We start from the raw sequence: 19,596 nt of genomic DNA, 5'->3' as shown, positions 1-19,596 counted from the left end.
ACTATGAAGAAAATTAACCCTATCCTAGCCAAAACCAGCACAAATATATGCGTGTAAGAAAGTGGCTGGGAAGGGTGCTGTGGGTTGCTTCTCCCTTGAGAAAAGTCAAATCTGTTCATGGGATTGTCTTTGCTCAGGAACCTGGGTGTACTCGGTAGTTAATGCAGAAGGATGGGGAAATTTGATGTGTGACTCAAGGAAATTTAGCCTTGGGGAAAAAATAATCTGTTAGTATATGTTGTAGGAAGTAGCATAGAAGGTACACCTGAACTGATGCAGAGTGAGCTTTGCAAAGGAACCGGGCAAGTAGATCCAAACCAAGATGGTGTTGGCACTCAGTACTTGAACATGCTGCTTCTTCTGTCTGGGAACCCATCTTGACAGGTAGGGCCCCAGTCCTAGCCTGCTCTTATAAACATTTAGGGGAGTGGTGGAAGACCATGGAATGGGAGGATAATATCTATCTGTTGAGGGATAGCGGATGGTAGTTAACAAGAATGTATAAATCTGCACATTGGATATAAAAATGGTTTAAGTATGTAGTATAAATTGTAAATGTTGGTAAGAAGGGGCTTCAGTTTTGAGAAGTAGATATAATATTGCATGTTCCTCACACCACACACATTGAGCTCCACAAAGGACTGTTTCCCTGACCGGGAATCGAACCCGGGCCGTGGCGGTGAGAGCGCCAAATCCTAACCACTAGACCACCAGGGAACATAAAGATTTGATTAAAATAGATTAGATTTCTGATACAAACACTACAAACACTATTTCTGATACAGGCCAGGATGCTGTTGGCCTTCTTGGCCACCTGGGCACACTGCTGGCTCATGTTCAGCCGGCTGTTGACCAGCACCCCCAGGTCTTTTTCCACCAGGCAGCTTTCCACCCACTCATCCCCAAGCCTGTAGCACTGCATGGGGTTGTTCTGGAGTTAAATGGACTTAAATTAGAAGGGCCAAAGCCCAGCTAGAACTTAATCTGGCTACTGCCATAAAAGACAATAAAAAAATGTTTCTCTAAATACATTAGAAACAAAAGGAGGGAAAGGAGAATCTCCGTCCTTTATTGGATATGGGCAGAAACATAGTGACCAAGGATGAGGAAAAGGCTGAAGTACTTAATGCCTTCTTTGAGTCAGTCTTTGGTAGTAAGACCAGTTGTTCTCTGGGTGTCCATCCCCCTGAGCTGGAAGACAGGGACGAGTAGAAGAATGAAGCCCCCATAATCCAAGTGGAAATGGTTGGCAACCTGCTACACCACTTAGACACACACAAGTCTATGGGGCAGATGGAATCCATCCAAACGTACTGAGGGAGCTGGCAGAACTGCTCACCAAGGCACTTTCCATCATTTATCAGCAGTCCTGGCTAACCAGGGAGGTCCCAGCTGACTGGAGGTTAGCAGATGTGACACCCATCTACAGGAAGGGCCTGAAGGAGGATCCAGGGAACTACAGCCCTGTCAGTCTGACCTCGGTGTTGAGGAAGGTTATGGAGCAGATCGTCCTGAGTGCCATCACACAGAACGTACAGGACAACCAGGTGATCAGGCCCAGTCAGCATGGGTTTATGAAAGGCAGGGCCTGCTTGACCAACCTGATGTCCTTCTATGACAAGGTGATCTGCTTAATGGATGAGGAATGCTGTCTACCTAGACTTTAGTAAAGCCTTTGACACTATTTCACACAGCCTTCTTCTGGAGAAAATGGCTGCTCATGGCTTCGATGGGTGCACTCTGCTGGGTAAAAAACCTGGCTGGATGGCTGGACCCAAAGAGCAGTGGTGAATTGAGTTAAATCTAGCTGGCAGCTGTTTGCAAGTGGTGTTCCCCAGGACTCAGTGTTGGGGCCAGTCTTGTTTAATATCTTTATCAATGATCTGGATGAGGGGATTGAGTGCTCCCTCAGTGAGTTTGCAGACGACACTAAATTGGGCAGGAGTGTTGATCTGTTTGAGGGTAGGAAGGCTCTGCAGAGGGACCTGGACAGGCTGGATCGATGAGTCAGAGTCAACTGTATGAGGTTTAACAAGGCCAAGTGCCAGGTCCTGCGCTTAGGACACAACTCCATGCAACAACACAGGCTGGGGGATGAGTGGGTGGAAAGCTGCCTGGTGGAAAAGGACCTGGGGGTGCTGGTCAACAGCCAGCTGAACATGAGCCAGCAGTGTGCCCAGGTGGCCAAGAAGGCCAACAGCATCCTGGCCTGTATCAGCAATGGTGTGGCCAGCAGGAGTAGGGAAGTGATTGTGCCCCTGTTCTCGGCACTAGTAGGACCACACCTCGAATACTGTGTGCCGTTTTGGGCCTCTCACTACAAGAAAGATCTTCTTTGGACAACGAAGCTGGTGAAGGGTCTAGAGCACAAGTCTTATGAGGAGCAGCTGAGGGAACTGGAGTTCTTTAATCTGGAGAAGAGGAGGCTGAGGGGAGACCTTATTGCTCTCTACAACTACCTGAAAGGAGGTGGTAGTGAGGTTTGTGTTGGTCTCTTCTACCAAGTAACAAGTGATAGAACAAGAGGAAATCTTCTCCAGTTGTGCCAGGGGAGGTTTAGGTTGGACATTACGAAAAATTCTTTACCAAAAGGTTTATCAAGCACCGGAACAGGCTGCCCAGGGAAGCGGTTGAGTCACTGTTCCTGGAGGTATTTAAAAGATATATAGATGTGGCATTTAGGGACATGGCTTAGTGGTGGACTTGGCAGTGCTAGGTTAAAGGTTGGACTTGATGTTCTTGAAGGTCTTTTCCAACCTAAACTGATATGATTCTATGATATTTTTATTTCAAGGTGTCAACATTTATTTTTTTAATTTTATCTGTGGCTTGTCTACATTTGTTCTTCCTTAGCAAAGCCAAACCCAGCTGCAGTTAAGGCCTAAGGTGTACCAGGCATTCTGACATATTTCAGTGGAAGCTGAATCAAGCTAGCCCTTGGGGGTTTTGGAGAAATCAGTCCAGCCCTTCATACAGAATCTGTATGGATCTAAAGGAGCTGTCTTCTTTGGAGTGTTTCACCTGACATAACTCAAGTGCTAAGCTTCTAAGAGGAATCTTTTCAATTTCTCTGTGCCTTTACAAATATATCTGTATTTGCAATATATATTCATTACAAGTCAGGAGTGATGTGGAACTCTTTTTCTACATACATTTGTGACAACAAACAGTCAAAGACATTATTGTCTTCCCTTCTGAATTTTAAGAATTATTATGGCAGTGATGATTGTAGAAAATAAACAACCAATGTTTTCCCTCCCTCCTATCTGTCAACGTGCTCTCTTCCAGAATGAGTTTTACCAGTCATTGAATATATTTTCTCAAATGGAGCAATTTATCTATTTCTTGCATCCTGATTAAAGAAAATTAGAAATACTTTGCATGTAACACTAACCCCCTACAGATTTGTTTGAGATGTGTTTTGGTAATTTAGTCTTAGTGTAATAAATGTGTAACCATTAGTATATTACAAAGGTCACCAATATATCATTCATGCACTGAGTGATTTTAGATCTTTCTTGCTTTTCTACATTATGCCATAGATAAAACCCTTTTTCTGGCTTGAGAAACTGCTTCTGAATACAGGAATTGGTCGTTCATCATTATTTTCAGTATAATTCTACTAAGCATTGGGCTGCAAAAGGGAAAAAAAATGCTAAAAGGATTACGGACTGAAACTCAAGCTATGTCAATCTTTGATCTGCAAAGAATTAAAAACTAGTTTCATTTTAGAAAAAAGCTAATAGTCTTAGTAAAACCCCTTCTATTCAAGTTTATGTGCATCCTTTAAATAAAATCACAGACAACCAAGATACGCAAACAGATATATGTAGCTCATTAGAAGATTCCTTAGGATTTTTATTCCTAACTACCATGAGAATTTAAATTAGAAAAGTTTTTTGTCTTTAATTCTTCAGTTCTAGATATATAAATACTATTCAGAATAATTTTCTTAAAAGGATAGTTAGGCATATTTGAATGAATCAATTTTGCAAGCATAACGAAAGAATAGTTTATAGCTGGAAACATACTGTGAAGAGCTCAATAGGGAATAACGTTGCACTAATCTGGGGAGGGAAAATGGTGCTAAATGGTTTCTCCAGTATTTAATTTAACTATGTAATTGATAATTGATCCATCTACAAAAGAAAACTTGGGACAGATACAAGAAAAAAAGATTTATACTGTGCAATAGTGACTACTGCAAAACCTCACTAATTTACTGAATCTGTAAGGGGAGAGGCCCAAGAACAGAGCCCGCAATCCAGCACTGTAAGTAGGGAACTATCTCAACAGCGTTCAATAGATATTTACCAAGGTACATGCTAGGTTTTAAGTATCTTCTTTAGTGCTGCCAGAGGAAGCAGTGGTTAGAAATGTGTGATGGGGGTTCGACTCCCAGGCTCAAGACAGGAATGAAGCAGGATCCCTGACATGTCTTGTGAGCATTGTCATGCAGAATTAAGTGCCTGTATGCAGGCACTTGCATCAAAGACCGAGGTATTTCTTTAGGGTCAGCTTCTAGCAGACATCTAAGTTACAGTGATTGTAATAATTATGTATATGTATTGACTCCATGGGGATTTAGATTTGTGACATACCTGCAGGTACCTATACATGCAGAACTAAATTTAGACACTTTAATTTTGAATTTAACTCTGCCATTGAAGTCTGACAGTGAACATAAGTGTAAAGGGCGTCATTTAGATATCACCTTGTAGATGAAATCTTTCTTTTTAAGAAGAACGTTGCTATAACCCTTTTTCTTTTTTTCCTAAGCCTCCAAAGATAGTACCCATTCAGCGGAACCCGCAACAGTTGTATCAGATAAAAATATTGAGCATGAAATTCAAAAGATGTGTCTACGAAAAGAAGGAAATAATTTTTAAATGCCTATATTCATTTATATGTGATGTAGGAATAAAAAGGAATACCGACTGAAGTGATGATTCAGCTAAATTTAGTCAACTTTGTTTATGCCAGCATAAATTCTACAGAGCTTTCATTGACCTAAATGTGTGTGAGCGTATCAGTTATGCACTGGGGATTGCACTGAAGTCTTTTTTTCTGTCTCTGAATCCTGAAGCACTGCATAAATTAAAAAAAAAAACATGTGCTGTAGGATTTTTGAATTAAGACTCTTAAAATCAAGTTGACTGATTTGTAAGGCTTGCAAGATAAGACTGCCTTTTCATCCTAACCAGAGTTTGCTGTTATTGCGTAATCAGTGTGTAAGGAAAAGAAAGATTCAGGATGATGTACAGTAGTCATGAGAAGACTGTTTTGATATATGGCAGTCATTTGTACTGCTGTCTTCTGCTTGACTCTAAATTCATGCATTATTCCACCCTCTACATGTTGAATTTGTGCAGTCACAGTCTTGTATTTGTATTGTATTTCAGCAGACTTATGAAAAATTTTAGAAGAGGCATGAATAATTTTATTTTTTGTAATTTTTTTGGAAGCAATTAATTTTTAATCTATCATTCTTTCTTCTCTGATGCAGAGAAGATAAGTATTTTACAGACATGTATTTTACATGCGTTGTGATTATAAAAAGAACTAATTCGTACAGGGGATTGTCTTGATAAACACAAATTAATCTCAAAGGTGAACATGAGTTTTGTAATTACTATTTCTGAAGATTTTGAAGAGGCCAGGGATAAAAATAGTGATGTTTTATTTGCATTTATCTTAAATGGAATACCGCATCCAGCTCTGGAGCCCCTAACACAAGAAAGACATGGAGCTGTTGAAGAGAGTCCCGAGGAGGGCTACCAAGATGGTCAGGGGGTTGGAACACCTTTCCTACAAGGACAGGATGAGAGAGTTGGGCTTGTTCAGCCTGGAAAAGAGAAGGCTCCGGGGAGACCTTCTAGCAGCCTTCCAGTACCTGAAGGGGACCTGCAAGAAGGCTGGGGAGGGACTTTTTACAAGGACCTGCAGTGATAGGACAAGGGGTAATGGTTGGAAGCTGGGAGAGGGCAGGTTTAGACTAGATACAAGGAAGGAGTTCTTCACCCTGAGGGTGGTGAGCTGTGGATGCTCCATCTGTGGAAGTGTTCAAGGCCAGGTTGGATGGAGCCTTGAGCAACCTGGTCTAGTGGGAGTTGTCCCTGCCATGGCCGGAGGTTGGAACTAGATCATCTTTGAGACCATTCTGTGATTCTATGATTTTATGATTATCAGAATATATTTCTACACTGACAAAGACTTTCACATGGACAAGATTTCCCAAGTGCCTTCAACATTTTAAGACAAAGAGTTCTTGGGAAATTGTGCATGAAAAGTAGTAAACAGAATGCTCATCACGTTGATAACAGTTTCTTTTCATTCCTTGTAAGAATACTATATATATGTGTATAGTATATTTCATTATATTTGTGTGATAACAGATGAAAATGCCTGCTTTTATTAGGTTATGTGATTAAAAAGCTACTCAGAGTGAAAATATTCAGCAAGCATCCAAGGAACTATTACAGGCCAAAGCACCCAACAAGGAACCTGATCAGTGAATACAGAGCATACCAAATCAGCTACTCCTCAGATTGTCAAAGAAGAGCAATTAGATCATTTTCCCTTGTCCCACCTGACAAGATGACTCAAGGGAAGTTGTTCTTTTCCTGGAATGTCATACAAACTAAGGGGGATACCAAAGGGGTGCAGGACTTCTTTGGGGATGCTGGCAGAAAAGAATTTTGAGGTGGAGCAGAGGGAGTTTGAAGATGATATGAAACTACGGTATCTCTTCAGAAGACTATGAGACTGTGCAAAACATTTAGGGGAAGGATCGAAAATAGGGGAAGGGAGGGATCAAGCTGGGCCAGGGAGAAAAAAACGGCAAATAGGCAAAAGCCTGGCAAACCTGGTGGTTGATCACCACAGCCTGTTTTAACTTCATGTTAAATCCATTCTATTTTCTGTGTGGGTCACTCCCTGAGCCTGTGTGCACAAACTGCTCATGAACTTTGAGTTGGACCAGCCTGTAAGTAGGAAGAGAACTGTATAGGGAAACACCCAAAGCCTCAGACTGTGTGTGGGAACAGGCCACAGATATTGGATGGATTTAAAATCTGTGTTAGTATTCAAGGAACCCACAGATGTGAATCAAGAGTGAGGGTGTGCATATGTCCTGACCACAATCCCAACCTCACTGGGAGGATGAATGGGATGATGCCATCTTTGATGTTCATATCTGTGTGAGTTCTGTGGGTGTTTATGTGGTTGCTGATAAAGGCACTGATCTCTCTCTGTGCTGGTCTGTGTGTTTGACCATGCGTGCATGTGTATATGTGTGTACATGCACCAGCTGAGAATACATGCTCAACCTCACTGCTGCCACATAGAGAACACAGACCCACAGCATCCTCCCTTCTATCACACTGGGATTAGAGGGACTTGGGAGGATTCATATAACCATATGGTTACAACATATGACTAAATACTATGTATTATTAATCTGCTTCCACAAGGCGCTGTGTAGCCTCAGCTCCACTGACTCACTCAAGTACAACATTTAACCCCACCTAACAAAGTAATGTTAAGCAGTTATAGGTAGAGAAGTCATAGCAACTGAAGCTAGCTCACCTTAAACTGGAGGTAGTATTCCTTTCCGTTTCTGAGAAGAGCCTGATTAAAAGCTTAGTGAATCAGGACATTTCATTGCCAAGGATGTTGGCAATGAACAGGCATTGAAGCAATGAGAACATAGTCATGTGGTTTTAATGGTCACCCAGGACGTGAGTGTGTGTTGGTTACTTAGATGAATAGTACAAGCTGTTGCAGAGCAAAGGACCTGAGAGGCAGCCTGTGTGAGAATTTCTGCCCCTGTGAATATTTCTTGTGATAGTTCTCCATTTTACTTTTAAAATCATTGTGGTTTTCATGCTCAAAGAGAGAGGATTACAACAGTGAGGGCGACTCCATCACTGCATCTCTGAAACATTCCTGCTTAACAAGGGGGGACCAGATGGGATCGTATGTTTCAGATATTCCCAGCATGTGCAGTGCTGCCAGAATTAACAAGTGTGTGCCATTTCTGCAGTTACAGTGTTGACAGAAAACTGACACTCTTGCTAGCAACATTGCGGAAAGTGCTTTTGGAATTAACTTATTGACAGATATCTATCAATTAAAACAGTAACAGCAATATGTCAGAAAGTGATGTGCTGGTGACAGACTACTACTAGAGCTTTAATTGAGAGAACTCCATATAGCTTTGTAGTGTACTTACTTAGCATGTTAGAAGGTCCCATGTAAAGTAATCCTTTATCCTATTCCTTTGATCTACTTACGTACCTGCACACATTTCTATTGTGTGGGAGGAGTTGAGGAGTTTGGTGTGAATTTATTCTGCTTCGTCACTCAAAAGCAAAGGCCACATGTTAGTTATTTTCTGTTTCTCTCTTCAGAATTCATTTGCTCTATGTTTTACCCTGAGTTTTCACGCATCTCCTGCAAAGCTATTGCTGTTGATCACTCTGAGTTAGTAGATTTTGGGATGGGTTATTAAACATCTACCAGTTGGGGTTTTTTTTCCTCAGACTTCAATACTCCATTGGATTCTTTCATCACCATTTCCCACTTCATGAAATTAAGATTTTGAAACTTTTCAAAATTATGTTATTAGGCCTCTTAACTAACCCAGCCTAATTTGTCCATTTTTCTGCCTTCTTTCCTAATTTGTTTCGATCTGCAGTTTTCTTCTCTGGTTTCAAAACTAGCTATTAGTATAGCAAAATTACAGAGTCTAATTCAAAGGATGCAGTTATATATTCTCTAGGATCAAATTAGCATGGTGAAATCCTCAGTAGTTCACATTAGTTGTCCTTATGGTAATGCTTTGGGACAGGTCTATGCAAGGTGGAATGGAAAGTAATATACGTATTCTATAGAACCAGGAATGGCACTTACATGCAGGAAATACCAGTGGTAGACTACAGGTTTGTTGTCTGAATACAGTCACAGAATAGAAAGGCCATAAAAGTTGATGGAGTAGGGTGCAAGTAGGGTAACAGTTCTTTCAGGGCCCTGATCCTTGTTCACAGAGCGCAAAGCAGCTGCAAGGCACACTATGCTGGAAATATAAAGCAGGTCCGTCACTACACTACAGACTGAGGCAAGATTCATTCTTTCATTCCTATGTATTCCTTGCTTAGTTGGGCTGCCAACATAAACATCTATGTACCCAGTTTTGGATATCCAAGCAGTCCTATGAAATGCAACAAATATAAATTAAAAATAAATAGATAAACAAAAAATGAATGAATAAAAGTTTTCTGGAAGTAAGGCAGAAGCTGTGACTGAGAATACAGCACAACACAAGCACCTAAGAATGAGGAATGGAAAGGGAAGATGAAGGAAAAATAGCACAGAACACTCACATGCATTCAAGGTATTTTGAAAGAAATGAGAATAAAAGCTGCATAGTAATTCACCCTGCCCAGTTGAAAGATTTACATTTTAAAAGCTGGTAATGCTCTCTACAATATCTCCATGCCTCAGCATTTAACCTTGACAATATGCTCTCTCTCCCAGATAATAGCAACATAAATAACTTCCTACAGTTTTTAGCAGCAAAATGACTTGTTATTCTCTCAGATTAGTGGGAGTTTCAACACTTTTGCATAAACGTAAATCAGAATCTTGAAAGTTTGTGAAGGGCAAATTTGGTGCATCAGTGGGACCACTTACTGACTGTTATAAAGAAAAAGCTTTGAATAAAAAAAAGAAATTAGGTTAAAGTTAATTAAAAATTACTTTTTCTGTTGCTAAAACACAAATCCTGTTAGAATTTTGCATTATCATGAATTGTACATCACCAGGATTAGATCAAGAGCCCTATCCACCAGGTAGAATATTAGACTTAATGCAATTGAAAAATATATCCTTTTAATTCTTTACTATTATAAACTAAAACTAGGGTACCTCTTTCACTTTTCTGACTTGGAAGGCAAAGGAAGAATATCACTTTATCAAATATCCTTTAGCTTCCCAATACATCCCAGAGACAGTTACTTACTGACTTCAGATTGAGTAGTATCAGGATGATATTTACCTATCCATTAACACATGCAGGAAAATCTTAAATTTAGAATCTGAGACACACTATGGATACACTAGATATTGCAAAACTGCTTTGCGTTCTATAAAAATATGTCCTGTATTTCACTACTCAGGGTTTATTGACATTATAGTGAGCTTTACTAAATCTAGAACAGATTGAATTCATCAGGATGTTTAGTTGTGTTCACATTTATCCCAAATTAACTGTTGATCAGGAAGGTGGAGTGGGGAACCATCAAGTATCAATCACTGTTAAAAGACACTCCACCCACAGAACAAGAAGTCAAGGAGTTTGGTGAATCATTGTGTTGCTATGCTGGAGTCTTGGTGATGAAGTCATGGCTCATAAACAGTCCTTCTCCTCATCTCCCACATAGATCGCCTGGGTTTTCAAGTGGTTTTCACTACAGTAAGACATAGAAAGTGAGAAGTTAGACCTCTACAGGGAAAAAAAACACTGAAACAGATCTAACAAAATGTAATGGTTTTTTTCCCCAAGACCATTCTGAGGATATGTAAGACAGCTAAAACTTTTATCAACCTATATTGATGTTGCCAACTCTAAGGTAGGATTTATAGCAGGTAATAATACAGAAAGCTGTAATCTGCATCAGAAGTAAGCACCAAGCACAGGGAAGAATATCATCCTCCTTTGCTGAAAAGTTCAATCTTCTAGAATAAAGCACACTTTCAGCTGCGTTTCTTCTGCCTAGAGAGGATATGAGACAAAAATATGTGGCAAATCGTACTTAGGTTGCTTAAAGAACAATTGGCAGGAACTTGGATGCTATCACAGTGACTGCAGAACAAGAGCCAATACAGAAATAGCAACAAAACTAATCCCCAGTACATGGCCTGCCAGTGACAGGAAAGGGGAAAAAAGGGTTCTGTATTAGTGAAAATTAATTTCATGATTAATGGGAATCAGTATCCATTTTTCTTTTGGTCTAGTTGTGTTGATTAATGTTATCAAATCTTTCTGTTCAAACACGGTGGCTGAACTCTCCCTGTGCACAGTTAAATCATAAAAGGGCCCATGCTGACTTTAATCCTAGTATCTTGCCAGTATGGTATAAATGATAGTGAAAATGGCACTATGGGTTGTTTTATTGTTATTTTAGTTGCAGCAATATACTTCTGCTGTCATAAAATTTTAGATAGAATTTAAACTCAGCGGAGCAACGAGATATAAACTGGATGAAGGGGGAGATTTATAAGTAAATTCAGCAGTCAACTGGTAGGTTAATGGAAAATGAAGCATTCTGGTTGCAACATTAATCTCTGAAATGGCATTAATAATGTTTTAGAGGAAAAAAATATATTTTATATTATAATCAAAATTTCGTTAACATTTCAATAAACTGAAAGTCAGTGCTTTGAACTCCAGCAAAACTAATCACTTATAAAGTCCACAGTAGGTCTGTGGCCTGTTTGGTTCGTATATTCTAAATGTGCATTTCAATGTTCCTTTTTTAAACAAACAAACAAACAAAAGTTCTAAAATTCTTTCGATTTATTCCTTCTGTTTCTTTCTTGCTTCTCCCTTTGTCTGCATTACATAAAGTCTGTTAACCTGGTTCATGTTTCTCCTATTTTTTTCTGTTTGAATTGTGTGTAGTTTCCCCAAAGCCAGAGAAGTTAGAAGGTGACAGGAATTAAATCAGTCTTGTTTGATATATGTGGAAGAAATAAAAATTGTACTTCCATAATTTTTCTCCAGCAGCTCTGTGAACCCCTGAAGAGTCACATCACTCAAGTTACTAGGATTTGGTAAACAAGTGGCTGGATGTTCTTGTACTTATTCCTTCCTGATAAGTCTGTAGCATCTACTATAATGACGTAGAAGAAAAATAAAATCTTGTTTATTCTCAAAATCATTTAATTCTTTAGTAAAAATTAATACATATCTTTCCTATGGATTTTAGAATGGAGTATATCGCTAAGATGAAATCTCATGTCAGAGACCTCTGAGACCATAGCATTATGCTTAGCACCAGTTTTATCATATTATCCAGAATTTAGTTATGGTAACATTATTATTTACAGAATATAATCCTGATTTACAAAAGAAGAGCAAGTGGTCATTGCATGTTTTCCCACAGGTAATTTGCAATGAACAAATATCTTTTTCTGGCAATTTTTGGGGCAAACCCAAACTATTTTAAAATATCTTACCTCTGCGTAAAAAAAAAAAAAAAAATAAAGGAGGGAGATAGGGAAATAAAAGCTCTCATGTGTATGAACTGTGCTTCTTGAAAGAGACTTCAGGCTTAGAGGAGTGAGTCCACGAGAATGCCTGCCAGGGGAAGACCCTCAATGAGTCTCAGCATCTTGACAAGTTACTACCTTCACCCAGACCCTGTGGAAATCACCTCCTCCTGATCCAATGAATGGTTCCTGCTGCAGTCAAAATAAGCTGAGCTAGCAAAGACCTGTTTAATTTTTAAGCCTCTTCTGACTGAAGCATGTAAAGGCGTGCTGATACAAACAGTTCAGCTCTCAGGTCAGCAGAGGCAGCAACAGGAGGCCAAGGGGGCAGTGAAGAGGAGTTGGAGAGGGCAATGGCAATTAGCAGAGGAAGGCTGGAGTCTGCGACGTTTGACGGCAGCATATTTGTCACTGAAGAAGTTTACTTTTTAGAGGAGTAGCCACCTCTAAACCCCTGCTCCCTTGAGTCACTACCAGTATAACTAGTAGTCTTGCATGATGCAATCTTCTGCAGCTAATCAAAGCTGTATAAACTAATATTAATCAGTTACCATCTACTTTCTATTCAAGAGGCACATAAAGCTAAAGGTTGTTTCTCTTCTCATTAAATTAAAGTCCAAAACTATGTCTTTTGCTGCTAGATTGATAAAACTACTTTCTTCCCTCAAAAATAAATGTGGCAACCAAAAATACCTTTAAGTACCTCACCCACCGACCTTTAATTGTTATCTGCATGAATTTACAATCAAGTAAATATTTAATTTAATTTAATGGAGAGGTGCTCACTTACTTCAGAAATCTGAATATACTGTAGGTTGCCAGATGATAAATTTGATAACACAGCTGTTGTGTTCTGCTCAAATGAGTGAAGAAAACTGCCGTGAGGGTTTTCGCTATCTGATTTCTGTGGAAACAAGTTTCATTTCAGTTGCATGAAGACTTTATTTGAGCCTATTAATAAAAATTGCAAATATCCTTTCTTCTTACTTCTGTCTTTAGTCAGGCTGCATTTTGCTCCTTCAGCAGATTTAAATTTTCCTAATCCTAGTTTTCTAATGCTCCATAATATTCTTACCACTACTGTGCTTTTCAGATTTTTCTGTTTTACACTTCAAAAATGTCTGGAGAGATTAATTTTATCTTAAAAAAGTAGATATAGGTTCACAAAGAAGTAAACCCAGCCACAGCCTGCAGGATGACACTTTAAGTTGCTAAGAGGTATTTTCTAAAATTGTATCTTATCTTTAAGCTGGAATTGGCTCTGAGCTACTATATCCACCTTTTGCATCAACCTCTGACTATGTTGTTAAGCCAAACCTTTTCACAGCACTCCTCAGGAACTTGTCGCACCAGGTGACGAGACACAGGATTTCAGTATTTCTTGCTCTTTGGAACAGGCTGTTCTGACTTTCATGTGCAGACCTGGCTGGGACAGGGTGATGTGATCACACTTGTGACCTCAGTCTATGTCAAAAAAGAGCAACGTGTTAAGAGCAGATTGAACATACGTCAACAAGACGGTTCTGCTGCCGCGCTTGGCGCAGCAGCCCTGGAAACAGTAGTAGGCAGCAAAACTGGGGGAGGCCGAGATAATAAGGTATGTGTTTGATATTGCAACACCCAAGTAATGCCACTGTCGCCCTGCTCTCTGTTACAAGTTGTGTCTACGCTGTGCGCAGTAGAGGTCCTGCTGGAAGTCACAGCCATATATGCACACAGGGCATCAGGCACCTCCCCGGCGAGCTGGAGACTGGCCCAGCTGTGCCGCTGCTGGGGCATGGGCTGACGGCCACGGTGGCTGACATGGGGGCATGGGCTTTGGGCAAGGAGGGGGTCCCAGGGCAGCTGATTCATTGTTATTTCAGTGAAAATTCTTGCATCAGCAGGTGCTAGAGTTCTGTATTTTTCCAGTTTGATTTAAAAATTCTGATGATGATTCTTTGATCTGGAATAGGTTTTTCCTGTCGTGTTTCGCAGCCCAACTGAGGAATCTCTGTAACTTCCTGTGAATGCAGGCAATGAAAATCTGATTTAATTGCTGTTGGTGTCTTGTTTTAGCTTTACTATTTTGTGTGTTGTTTTAGCAATACTCCTTTATATATAAAAAATGCAACTCTTAAACATAGCTGTGGATATGGCAGAATTATGTTTTTTGGAAGTAAATATTATTTTATACACATTATTAGCATTTTCTGTAATAAGGCAGTATCTTTCACTTTGCTTTAGATTTTACTAATTAAATCTTGTTTTAACACTTGAACTTTTCATTAGCATTGGCTATATACACTTACAGCAAATGTATAGTTTGTATCATCATGCAAGAGCTACATCTTTTTAAATAGTAACATGAAAAGTAATTAAGAAAATGCATTGCTTTAATTAGGGAAAACTAGAACTGAATGCCTGGGGAGTACAGATTGTATTGAAGTCACATCAGAATTGCTTCTTACCATCATGAAATTATTTTTGGGTAATTTAAGGTAAAATGTACTTTGCTGAGAGATTGTAGGACTAGTTCTGATCGATTTACTTTCTCTGAGTTTCCTTGACTGGAGCTAACTTATTTTGATGTTAAAAATGCGTTTCTCTTCTTAGTATCAGTTTCTGCATGTGTTCACTCCTGAAGAGAATTGCTCACATCCTGAAGAAAAAGGCTGTCTGGACAGGCTATGACACTAAATTTATAGCTTGTAAACTAAATGTGCAGGCTATAATTTTTCCTGAGTTTTGTGTAAATATCCCAGGTTTTGAGAACTCAGCCTAAACAGTCTGTGAACCCTTTGACATCAGATGAACTTCTAAACATGCATTTGACTAAAATCTGTTGAATAGTTGACCATAAGTAGTACTCAGTGTGAGTTTTGATGTTCTGTTGCAGTAGACATACCCCAAAGAATTCTATTATTGGACATTTTAATAATTAATCTAGAGCCTTGACTTTTAATTTTTGTTCAGTTCTTTGGCCAGTGTGAAGGAAGGGTTATTCCTCCTGTGATACAAGATCGCAAGTTCCAATGTATGTCATGACTGAAGGGCCAGTTGCATCTCCACGCCTTCTGGATAATTTGATTACATTCACTGAGGTGTCTATCTTTGTCAGTACAATTATTCTGTATCAAAAAAATGCATGCATCAGAGACACTTCCTTAGAAACTTCAAATGTAGAAAAAGCTGGTAATAATATGTATTGTCTTTTATAGCACCTTAAGCTTAAACTGCCTCCTCCAGGCATCACAGCTAACTGCTCCCAGTCTCTCTGGGTGTTTATTTGATATTAAACTCCATGTATATTACTTGTACTGTAGGACTGCTTAGGTATTTCAATAAACTCCAGTTCCATAGAAAACAGGTGAGGCTTTTATTCCCTGAAAGGCCCCAGATATTATCTTTTTTTTAATAATATTATGTAAATTGTTATTAATATCCATTAGACAGATGAGGAATCTGATACCAGGAATTATGGTACTTGGCAAAAAAAGAGGCTTTACTATAAATCAAAGGGCTCAAAAAACCCCGTATTCTTTATTTTTGATCCCTAGTTTTTTGGCTATGACATCTTGTTTTCCTAGCATCTCCTCCTAACAAATGAACACATGATCCTGAGTTTCTTCTCAATGCTTGGCTGTGTCAATGCTAGTTGTGGCTAAAGATAGTCAGAACACAGAGATTTAAAATTTTGGCAGATTGTAAAACTTTCTTTCTTTTTTTAAATCCTTCTGCTTTCTACTTTTCTTTCTCAAGTACTGCAACTTAAAGTACCTCATTGTTAATAATTACCACTGCTATCCTTGTACTCAGCATAGCTGTCCCCAAAATGAGGACAGAATAATCACTGATGTCCTGGAGAAAGTTAATGGATTGTATAACTCCTTGCTGAAACTGGCCAGAGATGACAGAAACTTCAAGAAAAGCTTCTTTAGATACGTTAACAACAAGCAGAAACAGAAGGAGAGTATTGGCCCACTATTAAACAGGAAAGGTGAACTAGTCATCAGTAACACTGAAAAGGCAGAGGTCCTCAACACTTTCTTCACCTCTGTCCTTACCAGTGCTGTTGGGTCCCAGGCCATGGGAACAGAAGTCGATTGATGCAGACACAGACCAGCTGTCAGTGAAGGAAGAGTTGGTGTGTCAACTATTAGAGGAGCTTGACACACACAAATCAATGGGCCCAGACACCATCCACCCAAGGGTGTTAAGTGAGCTGGCTGATGTTGTGAGGCTGCTCTCCATAACCTTTGAGAAGTTGTGGAGATCGGGAGATGTGCCTGAAAACTGGAGGAGAGCTAATGTCACCCCTAACTACAGGAAGGGTTCCAAGGAGGACCCAGGTAATTACAGACCCATTAGCCTCATGTCAGGCCGTGGGAAAGTTATGGAGCAAATCCTTGTGGGGACTATTACAAGTAAACTGAAGCATGTGTTCAGGAAAAGCTAACATGGATTCACCAGGGGCAAATCGTGTTTAACAAACCTGATTGCTTTCTACGACAGGGAACATGCTTGGTTGATGCAGGGCGAGCGATGGGCGTTGTCTATCTGGACTTCTCCAAGGCTTTTGACACAGTCCCCAAAGCCTCCTTGAAAAACTGGCATGTTACGACCTAGACAAGTGGTCTGTGTGGTGGGTGGGGAACTGGCTGACAGGCTGTACCCAGAGGGTGGTAGTAAACTGGCAATCAGTCACAAGTGGAGTCCCCCAGGGATCGGTATTGGGCCCAATGCTGTTTAATGTCTTCATGAGTGATTTGGATGTCGGGATCAAGAGCACCTTGTTGAAGTTTGCAGATGACACCGAAATGGGTGGGGTATTTGACACTCCAAAAGCGAGAGCCACCCTCCAGGAAGACCTGGACAGGCTGGAGGAGTGGGCTAGCAGGAACCTTATGAGGTTCAACAGGGACAAGTGTAAGGGCTTGCACCTGGGAATACCTAACCCAGTAACACAGCTCAGACTGGGATCCACCTAGCTGGAGAGCAGCCCCGTGGAAAGGAATCTGGGGGTCTTGGTGGACAACAAGCTCAACATGAGTGAACAGTGTGCTGCTGTGGCAAAGCAAGCCAACAGGGTACTGGGTTGCATTAACAAGGGCATCACCAGCAGAGATAAAGAAGTCATTATCCCTCTCTACTCAGCACTTGAGTTTTGATCAGTTTTGATATTCGCTATACAAAAAAGATGTGGACAAGCTGGAAAGTGTCCAGAGAAGGGCCACGAAGATGGTCAGAGGACTGGAAGACCTGCCGTGTGAAGAAAGGCTGAGAAACCAGGTTTGTTCAGCCTTGAGAAGAAGAGGCTTAGAGGAGACCTTATTACCATGTACCAGTACATAAAGGGTGGCTACCAAGAAGATGGAGACTCCCTTTTTACAAGGAGTCACATGGAAAAGACAAGGGGGATTGGGTACAAGTTACTCCTGGGGAGATTCTGACTGAACTCCAGAAGAAACTTTTTCACCATAAGGACAATTAGACATTGGAATAATCTCCCAAGGGAAGTGGTGGATTCCCCTACATGGGACAGTTTCAAGACTCAGCTTGACAGGGTGCTGGGCCATATCATTTAAACTATATTTTTACCTTGAAAGATTGGACTAGATGATCCTTGAGGTCCCTTCCAACCTGGTATTCTATGATTGGTTTTTTTCCAGCTAATAAAATTAAACCATCTCTCTGATATTGCTGTTCCTTTGAACAGTTTCTGTAACTGGCACAGTTACTATCACATCACAAGTGGGAGTGAGTAGGGGATTTCTGAAGACGTGGCACATATTGAAGTTGTTACAGAATCCTAGGGTTTCAGACTTTTAAGTGAAAGTTATGTTCTGAAGTAGAATTATGTATCACCATAAAAATAATGAGCAATTATGAAGAAATTTGCAAGGATGTGTAACAACATTGTGTACAATGTAATGGTCTGTTTATTTGTTGTCTATCGGTATTAAAATTTTAAATATTATCTATAGAAGCTATTCAATGTTAGTGTTAGAACCCTATTATTTGCACTTATGAGAAAAGCTCAGGGTTAAAAAAAATGGCTATGGTAGATTACAAGATTTATCCAAATGATCATCTAGTGACAACTCTGGAGAACTGAGTATGACTCTGTAAGGGCTTTGACCTTGATGAGGCAGACCTCTGAATGAAAAATAATCATAAAAGTTGTAAATTGTTAGTAATTGGAAAAAAGCTAGTTTTGCAAAATTCTAATGAATATAAACATAATTAAGCCTCTTAAGATAGCGTCACTTACCGCCAATTTCTACTAAGTATGGACATAATAAAGCCTCTTTACATAACATAATTCGTAACAGTGTTAGCCACTATGTCTCATGTAAATAGCACGGATATCAGGAACATTTGTGCAGAAAAGATTGCTCACATAACCTGTTATAAAGTCTGTTAGGATCATAAAATATAGTTGGGGTAATGGTTTATTTATCAAAACTGCAATGGAACTTGAAGCTTATTGAATGAGAACTTGCATATGATTTAAAACCTGTAGCTGAAAATAACAAGCTCTGAGTTCTCTTAGCCAATCCTACAATACGTTTTCCATACCTTATTTTCCTAATTTTGGGGGGGGGTGGTGGTATAGTTGTACTACTGCATCATATGTATCCTATAGCGCTACAAAATTGGAATATGTGGATCAGTGGTAATTTGATTTCTTAAGAACCTTAAATGGAAGACATGAAGGTCATTACAGGAACAGTGGTCAAGATTATGCATGTGTTTTATGAGTAGGAACTTACATAAATTCTTAGGGGAGAAGAGGAATTTAGGACCCAGGTTCACAAAAGAGTTTTCTTTTGGATTTATATTCTCACAGGAATAGTCAGATTGAAGACAACATCAGTGTTTTAGAATTTGAAATATCATTCAATAAGGTTCAGAACGAGGACAGTATTTTCACTGTATTTGCTGCTAGGCATCTGTACTGTGAAAGAAGTGCTCCTAAGCATAAGCTTTGAGCTGGAGCACTCCCTTTGTTTTTATTTTTCCAAAAGAAATCATATGTCCTTCCTGATCTTTAAGAAGTATAGAATAGAAAAGAAAAAGAAAAATCAGCTTTCTACAAACTTTCTGTTCTTAATGGGACAGAACTAGTTTTATTTACGATTGATGTAGTGGAAGGAAGATGGGCAGTTTATATCACAGTTTCAACTTAGATCTGAGTATTTAAATGAGCTAGATGCTGAGATCTAAATGAGCATTTATTCGGTGAAACATCTCTTTAATCAAAATACAGTCCTGACAGATTTCAAATGGGAGTGTGTTTTGATGGGATATGTTTATTTCAACATTTGACAAGAAAACAAA

General features: G+C 39.6%; 1 non-coding gene across 1 annotated transcript; it reads right to left on the bottom strand.

The window, feature by feature from the left end:
- Positions 1-645: 645 nt before the first annotated feature.
- On the bottom strand, positions 646-717 carry TRNAE-CUC (transfer RNA glutamic acid (anticodon CUC)). Its single transcript has one exon. It is a non-coding gene; the product is annotated as a tRNA-Glu (tRNA).
- Positions 718-19,596: the final 18,879 nt, after the last annotated feature.

This window comes from Leptosomus discolor, chromosome 2, assembly GCF_034619465.1.
Source record: "Leptosomus discolor isolate bLepDis1 chromosome 2, bLepDis1.hap2, whole genome shotgun sequence".
Classification (NCBI taxonomy): domain Eukaryota; kingdom Metazoa; phylum Chordata; class Aves; order Leptosomiformes; family Leptosomidae; genus Leptosomus; species Leptosomus discolor.
The sequence above is the reverse complement of the archived record's forward strand: the minus strand, read 5'-3'. Positions and strand labels throughout refer to the sequence as shown.